Source organism: Cydia strobilella, chromosome 3 (genome assembly GCF_947568885.1).
Source record: "Cydia strobilella chromosome 3, ilCydStro3.1, whole genome shotgun sequence".
Classification (NCBI taxonomy): Eukaryota; Metazoa; Arthropoda; class Insecta; order Lepidoptera; family Tortricidae; genus Cydia; species Cydia strobilella.
In genome coordinates this window covers 5,709,212-5,721,482 of record NC_086043.1, presented here as the reverse complement: position 1 = coordinate 5,721,482, position 12,271 = coordinate 5,709,212, and the positions used below count along the sequence as shown (strand labels likewise).

The 12,271-nt window shown below is 39.5% G+C and overlaps 1 protein-coding gene across 2 annotated transcripts in view; it reads left to right on the top strand.

Annotated features, from left to right (window-relative positions):
* The first annotated feature begins 383 nt into the window (after positions 1–383).
* Positions 384–12,271, top strand: part of LOC134755634 (cell adhesion molecule Dscam2-like) — a 208,694-nt gene continuing 196,806 nt past the window's right edge. For both annotated transcript variants that reach the window (XR_010129073.1, XM_063692142.1), the window contains exon 1: positions 384–634. The gene's annotated coding sequence lies outside the window, so the exon portion shown is untranslated. The remainder of the gene's footprint in view (positions 635–12,271) is intronic.

Here is a 12,271-nt window from a genome sequence, read left to right as displayed (position 1 = left end):
CGTGTATTTTTGTTACCCGTAGGTATATTGTTTTGATTTTTTCGCCTTGTATCCGACTAACTGTCGTTTTTGCCACATAACTAAGTTTACATTATATGCGGTAGATGTAGGGTTGTAACTAGAGTTCGGACATCGCAAAAATAAATATGGTATGGAACAGGATAAAAAAAATTGAACAATTTTGAACTGCAGTTTTGATTATAATCTGGAAATTTTATTCAAAAATATTGTACATAATACTAGTTTAATAAATCTTGTCCTATTTTGAGATATAAATTATTTTTCATGGTTTTGCGATGATGTGTCCGACCTATGGTTGTAACCATTCAAGTATGATGTAAGGATTTGTGATCCTGGTTGTCAGTTTCGCTTTCCGGGTAGTATTCGCCAGCACATCTCAAAACATTGACCTTCTAAACCAATCACAGCCAATGAAACTGACCGTTCCTCCAAAATCACAAGCCCCGCTTTAAATATTCATACAATTTATTATTCCTTGGTGAACACACCCGAACACCTGACCTGACCTGGAGAGGCACAGATTCTGATTTAGTCAGCCTCGCGTTGCCATCGCGCGCGGTCGTGCCGTCCCGTCCCGCAAACTATATCTACCCGAGAACGGTGAAAAAACCGGGTACGTAATTAAGATTATGCGGTAGATGTAGGGTTGAGGCCCTCTGGAGTGCGGTGCTTGTTTGTTGTGGGCGTCAGCTGTCGCTATCGATTATTATAATACAGCGACTGAATGCACGTGTTTGGTAGCTTGCATTGCCTAAGCGATAAGCTGAGTAAGTAGTTAACAGAGTAACACGTGTCCTAACCAAATCTCATACAAAATTTCTTGTAGCTTTAGCGCAATGTACGCTGTGACAACGAAGTAATAACTACGTAGGTATTTTTAATGTTGCGTGATTATTGACGATTATTTATTCCGAAAAACTAAAATTACATTTCAACAAATTACAATTCGATTGGATGAAAATTGTGTTTTTTTTCCATAAATATTAAATATAATTTATTTTATTCGTTATTATTTATTTAAGACTGAAAGTTGTCGTGTCAAAGATCACAATTTAAACATTGCGCATGCATAACAAAAAAGTCGAAATTAACACATTCACCTCTGAGCTACGGTCGTAGCGCTACGTTGTAGCCGATAGCATGAGTTTTCCGGTATGTAGCGAAAATGCTTTTTAGAGGCAAAACGACACATGTCGTGATTAGCGCTGAATGGGCTCAAGCCTCTAGTGTCTATATGGAATGTCGTAAATGTAATTAATTAACATTGATATGAGATATCTAAAGCAAAATGAATTAAGAAAACTGATATCTCTCTGTCTGCTTGAAAATGCTTTCAGAACATGCTATTTGCGTCTTGGTCCATTATAATGACTATGCATTATGGAAAAGTGATAAAAATCTTGCTCTTTTTGCCACAATTCCGATTTAGAATATATAAACGGAGCAGTTTACCGTATGTTGGTATGTGTAATTGCCCGAATCTGGCTATAGTTTAAAATAGGTCACTTGTCGACTGACCGGCGTATTAGGACCGATATTAATTGGATCCGCAAGCTAATGGTGTAATTTTAATGGGTAATATCGGGTTCAATTGCTACGTATCAGATGTGATATCCAGTTGTGATAACGGCTTCATCATTTAATAAAATATTAAGACTTTAAAATGAACAGCTTATGAATTGTAGAGGCGTGGTTATGGTAGGATTTTAAGTGCAATATGATGAATGTCTTATATGATATACTACAGCAGATACCTACTGCAGCGACTTTGCAAGCTACATAGCTTCATAATTTTGGGAATATGACGTTCCACTTCCACACTGTTGCTTGCCAAGTATTTAAGTACAGAGCTTTGACAATCACTGCGACCTGAAATGCAAGTTTTGCATATGATGGCCATGTAATCATCCCGAATTTCTTCAGTAAACAATATCAAGTCCACAATCATGCATTACGGGGCACCGAGCGTGGCATTTGGCGAATGAAAGTCAGTCAAACTTATTCGTAGGTAAATAAATGACACAGCTCTAGTTACACACATAATAAATAACAAATTGAGTCAGTTGAATAAAAATCCCCCAAAATTTAAATTAATTGACTATAAATAGTCAATTAAACTGAAATTTTTGTCTGTTCATGCCTTCTTCCGCATAAAGTCCCTTTCGCTTTGGCCCTTCGTTTTCTTTCGGACATTTTGATACTTGAACAACTTTATCAGTTCGCGCGTCTTTCCGCGGGTATGCGAGTGTGACTTGTTCGGATCTGCGGCTAAATGTCAATCGAATTCGCGAGGTTAGTCTTCTGATCATGTCCCTATGGCACGCCCGTAATAGCCGTCTAACAAACGCAGTAGAGATCTACATATACTATTTGTAGTAAATTTATATTTACGGCATACAGTGGCCTTATTCAACGACGTTTTGGGCTTAGATTTAATTTAAAATTATTAATCAATTAATCTAGGGCCAATCGCCGATCAGTTTATAATAATAAATAAAAATCCTGGCTCATTTGTTCTGAAATCTAATATCAATTATTACATTTTCTGTCTAATAATTTTCAGTTATTATTCGCTAAGATCGCTTAAGAGGCAACAGGAGTGGTCATTTCTCCATACAAACGTACTAGACTGTTTCCTCCGTGGTTTTAAAAGCTAGAGCAATGATTTTTTCAACACAGATTATTATTATTAATATCTGTGTAGAACTGTTCTGCTTTTTCTGATATTTTTGTTTTTTAAGGCGCTAGAGCACTTCAAATATTCGCAAAAAAGGGCCTAATTTACTAGGCCGCAGAGAAGCATGGTATTCAAAACTGACATCAATTAGCCTAAAAATCAAAACAGTCCGAAACAGATAATTTCATTACCATTTGTATCTTAAAATTTCATTACATTTGGTTAAGTTGTGTACTTGAATCGTCGTTGTCAATACGTAACCATAGCCGGGTATAAGTCCCAGCCGTACTATACTCGTTCCGGGGTGAGTCAGGGGAGCACATTGGGACCGACTTTGTTCCTGTTGATGATAAATGATTTGCCGAAGGTCGTCAGCGCCGCTAGGTGCCTATTATTTGCGGACGATCTCAAGCTGTTCTTGCAGGTGAGCTGTAGCGAAGACTGTGCTAGACTGCAGAGCGATATCAACGCTGTTAATGAATGGAGCGAAACTAATAAATTGCCATTCAACATCTCTAAGTGCGAAATAATCACTTTTACTAGGGCTCGCTCTCCAATTCATTCTGCGTATCATCTCGGGAATGCCTCAGTTGAAAGAGTGCACCAGGTGAGGGATCTGGGGCTTGCTTTGGATGTGGAGCTAGACTTTCGAGAGCATGTAGCCAGCATGTGCAAAACGGCAACCAAAACCTTAGGGTTCATAATGAGGGTATCAGCGCAATTTAAAAATACCAGTGGCCATGATGCTCTAAAATGCTTATGTCCGGAGCAAGCTGGAGTTTGGAGCCATTACTTGGGACCCCAGTAAGGAGAAGTATAGGCTGATGATCGAGAGGGTGCAAAGACGATTCGCGCGATACATGTACAAGCGAATTTACGGGTACTACCCTTATATGTATCCCTCTCTTTTCGTGCTGGGTATGGTGGGACTCAGCACTCTTAACCTGAGACGCAAACTGCTACTGTTGATCCATTATTATGGAATTCTCAATGGTACAGTAAATAACTCATGTGTGCTGGAGAGGTTGGGTATATTTGTGCCGACTGCGCGCCCTTGTCCCGTGGGGCTGAGTGCGTTGCCGGCTAGACGCCCGCAGAGGCTCTTCGCGACGAGCGCAGTGCGCACACGCCGCGCCGGAAACGCGCCTACCGCGAGGGCCCTGGCTATGCTCAGTGCCATGTCCATCGACGCCCCACATATAGACGTGTTTGCGGACAGTGTTGGTGGATTTGGTCAAAAACTTTTAATTTATTTGAATAATATTTGTGTGTAGTTTTTGCAGGGTTTAATTTAATTTTAAAACGAATTTTAATGTAATGTATATTGTGACATTTTACTTTAATTTTTATTTTAGTTGTTAAGACAGTTGTATTATTTTTGTGATTATTTCTATCTAAATGTATATATTATGAATTGTCCTAGTATATAAGCGACTTGGTTTCTGTTGACTGTAATGCTTATATATTTTGAAATAAATAAATAGAAATAGAAATAGAAGTTTTGGAGGAGGAAACAGTCGAGTACGAAACCTCGTTTTTTGAGATTTTTACGCAGGATTTTTCGCCTAACCTGGCGTTGTCCTTATCGTACTAGTTTTAGGAGCCGCTTCCGCTAGCGAGACGGATATATTCAGCTGAAATATTTAAATCTCAGCTCCCGTATCCTCTTAACTCAGGCGCGGTATGGAATATAGCTTAGTTTTGGGACGAAACCAAGTACAGATGTACTGCATAATTGTTTTCCATCGTATTTTCTCGGAAACGTTTCGTATTTGTCATGCTATTTCAGTCAACCTCAGTACTTTTTGTACCGAGACTGACTGAAATAACAAGACGCGTTCGTACGTTTCCTTGAAAATACTATGGACAATAATTATGCACTATATCTGTACATACTTATTAGTATTTAAATATCATTTGCTTAATATAATACAAAACAATCCGTAATACGTAACTACAATAACTTCTTACCGATCGCCATTATTTAGTAGTAGACTTTCAAGTTATTTTTTTTCTGTTCGAAAAACCATGCAAAGTGGAAACCTAATTCGATTAGTAACTTTCATGAACTTCAAAGTAGGTATGTAAATAATCCCAGAGCCAACCCGACTCCTAGCGAATTAAGACAAATCGCTTCTCGTCTTCACTTCCTAACGCTCTGTGTAAAAAGAGCACGATAAGATTGCTGCGTTAGGTAGATTCAATTTACAATATCATCAGGTACGAGTATGTTGGGATTATTCTAATTGTTGGAATTACTAAATAAGAAAATAATAATAAATAAATAAATATTATAGGACATTCTTACACAGATTGACTAAGTCCCACGGTAAGCCCAAGGAGGCTTGTGTTATGGGTACTCAGACAACGATATATATATACATAGAAAACACCCATGACTCAGGAACAAATATCTGTGCTCATCACACAAATAAATGCCCTTACCGGGATTCGAACCCAGGACCATCGGCTTCACAGGCAAGGTCACTATCCACTAGGCCAGAGGATTAGGTTAAGAACAATAATGTCAAAGTTTATTCTGTAGTTACTCAGCGGTACAGGTTCCTCATCATCATTAACTCAAATTATTCTCCTGTCGGTGGAGTATATTCCAGCCTTCCCTATCTTGCGCCAGCACTTTGACTTTTTTAATACGACACGACCCCTACTTTTTCTTTCACTTGCTCTAAAAAGCTGCATCTAGAAACAGGTTCATATCATTGTTAAAACATTGTTACTTAATGTAATCAATTTGCGCTTAAAAGTCGCTGCGCCATTTTTAGGTGAAAGCCTGAAAGGTATCACATTGCTGATTAAGTTGCCGAATATGGCACTATAATAGCATATTTGCTTCTATTAGAAATATGTAGTAATTTTTATTGTTAATCAAATTTAATAATCATATAAGGCCTCCCTGATGATATATCTTTAAAATACTGTACTGCCCCTAAGTATCCTGCAATTTTCAATAGATCATCGTTCAATCAATCATCGGTCCTTGTCAGGGGTCTGACCAGGCTGCGTATCCCGGTCCGTGGTAGCCATTTAACAGGCGTACGTGTGTGTATTACTAAAATCTTGGGTTCAAAGTGTCAAACCTCAATCGTATGAAATACAGGGTGACTGAAAAATGTGGTTAGAATCCTAACCAAACACAGACGAAAGGTTTTTATACCCGTATTAGGAATATTAACTGCCGCTGAATTTTAGATTGGTTGCCATGATATCAATCGTCCTTATCAACAATCGACACAAATCGTTCAATTATCAAACGCGAAAGGAAAAAATATTGTATACTTTTGAATTGCTGAAACGAAACAAACATCTATTCAGCTACTTTGAATTCGACCGTCTGCAGATACTCTTGAATTTGAATAAAAATGTCCATTCTAAATTTTTCTTCTTATGATTAATACAGCGAAGTTGTTTCAAAACTCGCTAATCAGTATTTGCATGAAATATAAAGCGTTTTTTCAGGAACAAACACGGTAGAAAGATCGTATGCAAATATTATTGGCGTTAAATTTAAATGAAGGCCGAATGTGAGCTGGTGCCTGGTGTTGTGATCGGGTGATATTGCCATCATATAATAATGTATGTAGATACGCGTCAACTCCACGGGATAAACGTGTTGCATTTTCAATGTGTAAAATATGATTTGTAACATTTTAGCTTACCGATACCACTTAATTAAACAACTGACAAGAACTGACAGAGCTGGTGATAGGTTGAAGAGGCTAGAAAGTAACTAATAGATGGACGAGTTAGTTTGAAGGCTGACCGGTTAGGGGACACCTCGACGATACGAGTCAATCTATCGCACTTTCGGCCAAGTATAAACAAACTGCATTTAACGTAGTTTAGGTGTTACAATTAAACCCTACTTTCTCGTCAAGATTTAGACTATCTATTGCTATGTTTCCGAGCAGTGGCGTGAAAAAATATTTAATGTTATGTAATTATTAAATGCCGAGTATACCAGGCTAATTTGAACGTACACTGACACCAGTATGATATCTAAATGATGTCGTTTAGCTATCGTGCATTTCGTTTTTACTTTTCCGTACACACAAACTTGTGCACACAAACTAAGGTGTGTCCAGATGTAACAGATGCGTCGCAATTGGACAGGCATGGCTTCGGATTGCGCGCCTTATTATTCCAACTCATGCAAGACTTGCATAAATAGCACAACCTATAGAAAAAAATACATGCGCATACGCAGTGGATTTGCTTGATCTGGACGCACATTTAAATGTGGAGGCAGCAGCCTGTCATCCCATAAAGAACTGTTAAACTTTTCATACATGTAAATTCTAACAAACTACAAGGAAATTATCACAATGTTTACTGCAACTGGCTATTAAACATGGAGGCGTGCCAAGCTCGGCCGTCAAGTGACCGGGCTTTATCGCAGCGATATGTCTTCGTGCGCGTCAAACTGTATCTGATATACGACTCACATTAATGCAAGTTTCTAGCGTCCAGCACTTATTTGGAATCTAGAATCGAAGCACTAAACATTTAGGCTATCGGACTTAATGTGCCTGGCCAGTGGGCAAATTAATAAGTAACAATTGAGTGTAGATAAAATTAGGATTCCCAGTTTTTTTAAGATACTGGTAAAGATTGCAAAAATTTTCAACCGTGTGTTTTCAAAGTGAGTTTAACCGTAAAACTTGTTTAATGTTAGTATATCTCACGAAACGACTTTTTTTTTAACCGTTTTCAAATTATTGCGGTGAAAGATTGGAGCTGTAAAATTATAATCCGCCAAAATGCCGTGACTTTTTGTGTCTATATTTTCATTCATTTCATTTTGCGCCTTATTTACAAAACTTCATTCATTTATCCATCTGCTTTTATTAACCGACTTCAATTTCATAGAAGGAGGAGGTTCTGTATTCGGTTGTGGCTATTTTTTTTTTTTTTTTTTTTTTTTTTTTTTTTTTTTTTTTTTTTTTTTTATGTATGTTCACCGATTATTCCGAGACCCGTGGTCCGATTTGAGTCATTATTTTTTTGTTCGAAAGGAGCTACTTCCAAGTTGGTCCCATATTAATCTGGTTCTGATCTGATGATGGGATCCCTGAGGAATTGAGGGAACTCCTCAATTTTTAAAGGCACATGTATGGTGATTTGGGTGTTTTCATAAGCAACTTGAGCATTTTCTCTCGAAAACGACCAATTTGATGAAGTGGACTTGATGATGATGATTGTTTTGAAGGTAGTGATGATGATTTTTTTAATGTAGGATGTTCAGCGATTACTCCGAGACCCGTTGTCCGACTTGAACAATTCTTTTTTTGTTTGACAGGAACTACCTCCAAGGTGGTTCCACATTAATCTGGTGCTGTTCTGATGATGGGATCCATGAGGAATTGAGGGAACTCCTCAATTTTTAAAGGCACATGTATGGTGATTTGGTCGTTTTCTTAAGCAACTTGATCATTTTTTCTCGAAAACCACCAATTTTATGAAGTGGAGCTGATGATGATGATTGTTTTGATGATAATGATTTCAGCGATTACTCCGGCACCCATGATCCGATTTGAGTTATTCTTTTTCTGTTTGAAAGAAGTTACCTCTCCAAGGTGTTTTCGTAATATTTTTGGTTTTGATCTGATGATGGAATCCGTGAGGAATTGAGGGAACTCCTTAATTTTTAAAGGCACGTGTATGGTAATTTCGGTGTTTTCTAAAGTAACTCAAGCATTTCCTCACCAAAACCACCAATTTGATGTAGTGCAACTGTAGCCTAACCACGAGTTTGGCACTAAATATTCTTCGTAACTTACTTTGTACACTAATACGCCAGTACGAGCGAGATGCATAAACAGTAAGTTACGCACACGATAGCGAATATATCAATGTCCAACTCGTGGTAAGGCTACTGATAACTGCCCTCGTATGTGTATTATGATTTTTGATGTAGGTAGTGTTGGAAACAACCAAAGAGACTGAGAGGTGAAGGTAGAGGGCATTAGTGTTTGGGGGGTTTGAGGTTGGGGGTTGAGGGGAGGTGAGTTGATGGGTCGGAGACTGAGGGGTTGGGAGTGGGATTGGGGGTTAGGGTTAGGAGTTAAGGGGTCTGGGGTTAGGGGTCGGGGAATGGCGGTTGAAGGGTTGGTGGTTTAGGGTTGAGGGGTTCAGTGATCAGGGGTTGATGTGCTGTGAGGTTGAGTGATCGGGAGGTTTGAGGGATTGGGTCAGTGGCGGGGCGGAGAATGGATTTACTGACAGGAATGATTTCCCAGACGGACTCGAGGAAAATTCTGATTATTTAATAAAGTTTACGAATTTACAGATAAACATGATTATGTTTTTCATTCATGCGTCACGCTCTTAATAATGTCTTAAAACTAAAAATGGAAAAATAAAAACTTTTATAAAAAAAAAAGATAAACCGACTTCAAAAAGGATGAAATAAAATATTATCCTTTTTCTCTCAAATCGTCAGCGGCCTTCACCGACCTAACGGCAGCGTACGACACAGTCTGGCGCCAGGGATTGCTCTACAAGTTGCTGAAAATTATTCCTTGTATGAAGATATATCGGCTTATCGAAAACACTTTAACTAATAGGCCAGTCCAAGTCTTCCTTGGAAAAGAAAGTAGCAGTGTTAGAGTTTTAAATAACGGCCTTCCACAGGGCTCCGTTCTAGCGCCCCTACTCTTCAATCTCTATATGCATGACCTGCCTGATACCTCCTCCCGGAAGTTTGGATACGCCGACGATCTAGCTCTTATCACACAACACCGAAACATAGACGCGTCAAAACCAATCCTCGAGAAGGACCTGGCTGCACTGGATGACTACTTCAGCCGATGGCGCCTGTGCCCTAACCCAACTAAAACGGAGGTGTGTTGTTTCCACCTGAACAACAGGCTAGCTGGCGAAACTCTTAGTATCAGGTTCAAAGGTGCAATCTTGAACCACAACCCGAACCCAAAATACTTGGGAGTTACGCTAGACAGAAGCCTAACATACAAAGTTCACCTACAGAAAGCTGCAAGCAAACTCAAGACCAGGAATAACATAATCCAAAAACTCACGGGAACCACTTGGGGAGCCACTGCATCCTGCCTTCGAACTACGGCTCTGGCTCTGGTTTACTCAACGGCTGAGTACTGCGCCCCAGTCTGGATGAACAGTGCACATACTTCAGCTGTCGACACGCAACTAAACCAGACACTCCGACTAATTACCGGATGCTTAAAGCCTACCCCAGCCCACTGGCTCCCTATTCTGGGCAACATAGCTCCTGCACACCTCCGTAGGAACAAAAGCCTTCACCAAGAAGCCATCAAAATGCACAGTTGCTCTAACCTTCCCATCCACCGAGACCTCAACGAGATGAGCATAAAAAGGTTAAAGTCCAGAAACCCTCCTGCCCTACAGATGCCCAATCAACAAACCACTTGGAGTTTGGCGGAGGCGTGGCAAGCGGAATGGGAGCACCATGGGGACCAAATAAACCCTCTCATCCATCTCTCACCTCGAACACCTCCTACCGGCTTCAAAGAGCCCCGCCGCGTATGGTCCGCCCTTAACCGCTTTAGAACCGGAATTGGTAACTGTGCACACCACTGGCACAAATGGGGCTGGAGCGCCTCGCATGCCTGCGACTGTGGATACCCAGACCAGACCATCGAACACATAGTGCTGGAATGTCCCCTCACAAAATACACGGGCCATGTGAGTGACTTCAATATCCTGGCTGAAAAAGCGGCTGCTTACCTGAGTAGGGCGAAATTTTAATTTTAAGTTTATTTCTGTATCCAGTGACATATAACGAAGCCATACGATAAATAAATAAATATTATCCTTTTTAGGGTTCCGTGTTTAAGTATATGCGTTACCAACTGATATGTTTGAAGTCGGTGCCAAGCCAAGTACTCCAAGTAGTAACAATACCAGTCAAAAATAATCAGCTTTATGTCTATAAATCCCATTACAACTGTACAAATGTTATAAACGTGAAAGCAATTATGTCTGCCTCTTTGCTACCTTTTCATGGCTAAACAACTGAACCGCTTTAGCTGAAATTTTGCATGAAGGTTCCTTGAATTGTTTTATATTTTGAAATGTAGTCCTCTGGATAAGCGACAGAAAATAACTCAGTCCCAATCCCACACTTGCGTGCTATGACTGTTTAAGAATTAGTAAGAAATGCTCTTTAAAAAAATACGACGACAAAACGTATTAGATTTACACTAACGTGCCGACAAGCATGGTACGAACTGCGCCAACAAGGTTCAACCGTGTGTTCTGTTCTGAGGTGTACAGGAAGTTCGTTTATTGTCGTCGTGTAACGCTGCGTCTTACATAGGCGAACACTCGCGAACGCGAAGCGAAGCGACGCGGCACGGCGCGGCCGGCCCAATGCGTTCGCGTTCGCAACGAGATCGCCCACGTAGGACACTTCTATATAGGTATCAAAGGATTAATTAAGGCACCGTGCCGCGCCGCTTCGCATTCGCGTGTTGTTCGCCTACGTAGTACGCTGCATTAGGTAATCCAACGTACATACTTATATAGCCGCATCTTTATCGAATTGCACCAAAATCCCTGGTTTAAAATTTGGCTTGGCACCGACTTCAAACATATCAGTTGGTAACGCATATACTTAAACACGGAACCCTAAAAAGGATAATATTTTATTTCATCCTTTTTGAAGTCGGTTTATCTTTTTTTTTATAAAAGTTTTTATGACTACTAGATTTATTCGGTTGAACTCACGTGTATGTTTATATGGAATTGCAACATCAACGTCGTCGACAGATTATCTGATCGACTAGTCACATTAATGCACATTGCTCACTAGCAATGCGACAATCGATAAGGTACCTAGTATTTATTCTAGTGATATTTTATTATTTTTCCATACGGTACACTGTCAGTGAAAACATATGTTTAAACATTAACTCCTTATGTTAACTCAATGAGACTGTATAATTTTGTTTTGTTGGCATTTCTATCTCTGTCGCTGCCTTGCAATTCTTACTTCACTATTGTGTGTTATATTTATATCTATATGTGTAATTCATCTTCCTCGTGTAACAATTGTAACAAACTTGGAGACTTTCATTGTCAGTCGTATGTTACGAACTTTCACTTTGGCAAAGTAAACACATCCACTATTTTATATTGTAAGATTGTATTTTTAGTTTTTGTTATGTAATCACGTTGATTTTCTTTTGCTTGTACCAAATACTATTGTTATATATTATTTTTTTATATAAATAATACATTAATCAGCACATGTACGACATGGCCCTCTATGTCATCATGACATCTCACCGGCAGATTAGATGGCGCTGATCGCCGCCCATTCGCCGCCGCAAAGTCGCGTTCTGTGTTTTAAAATAGGGCCGTGTCGTACAGCTGCGTTCGTTCGTGGCCCTCAAAATGGTTTCGCCGGAAGATCAGCGCTGACTTTTGGGTTAGCATTATGCTGAGGCGGGACCATTTCGTGGTAAACTATTTATTTTTATGTTTATATTTCTTTGTTCTTTTATACTTTTGTATGTCATAGTTTATCACGAATAAATGCGATGATTCTGATTCTGA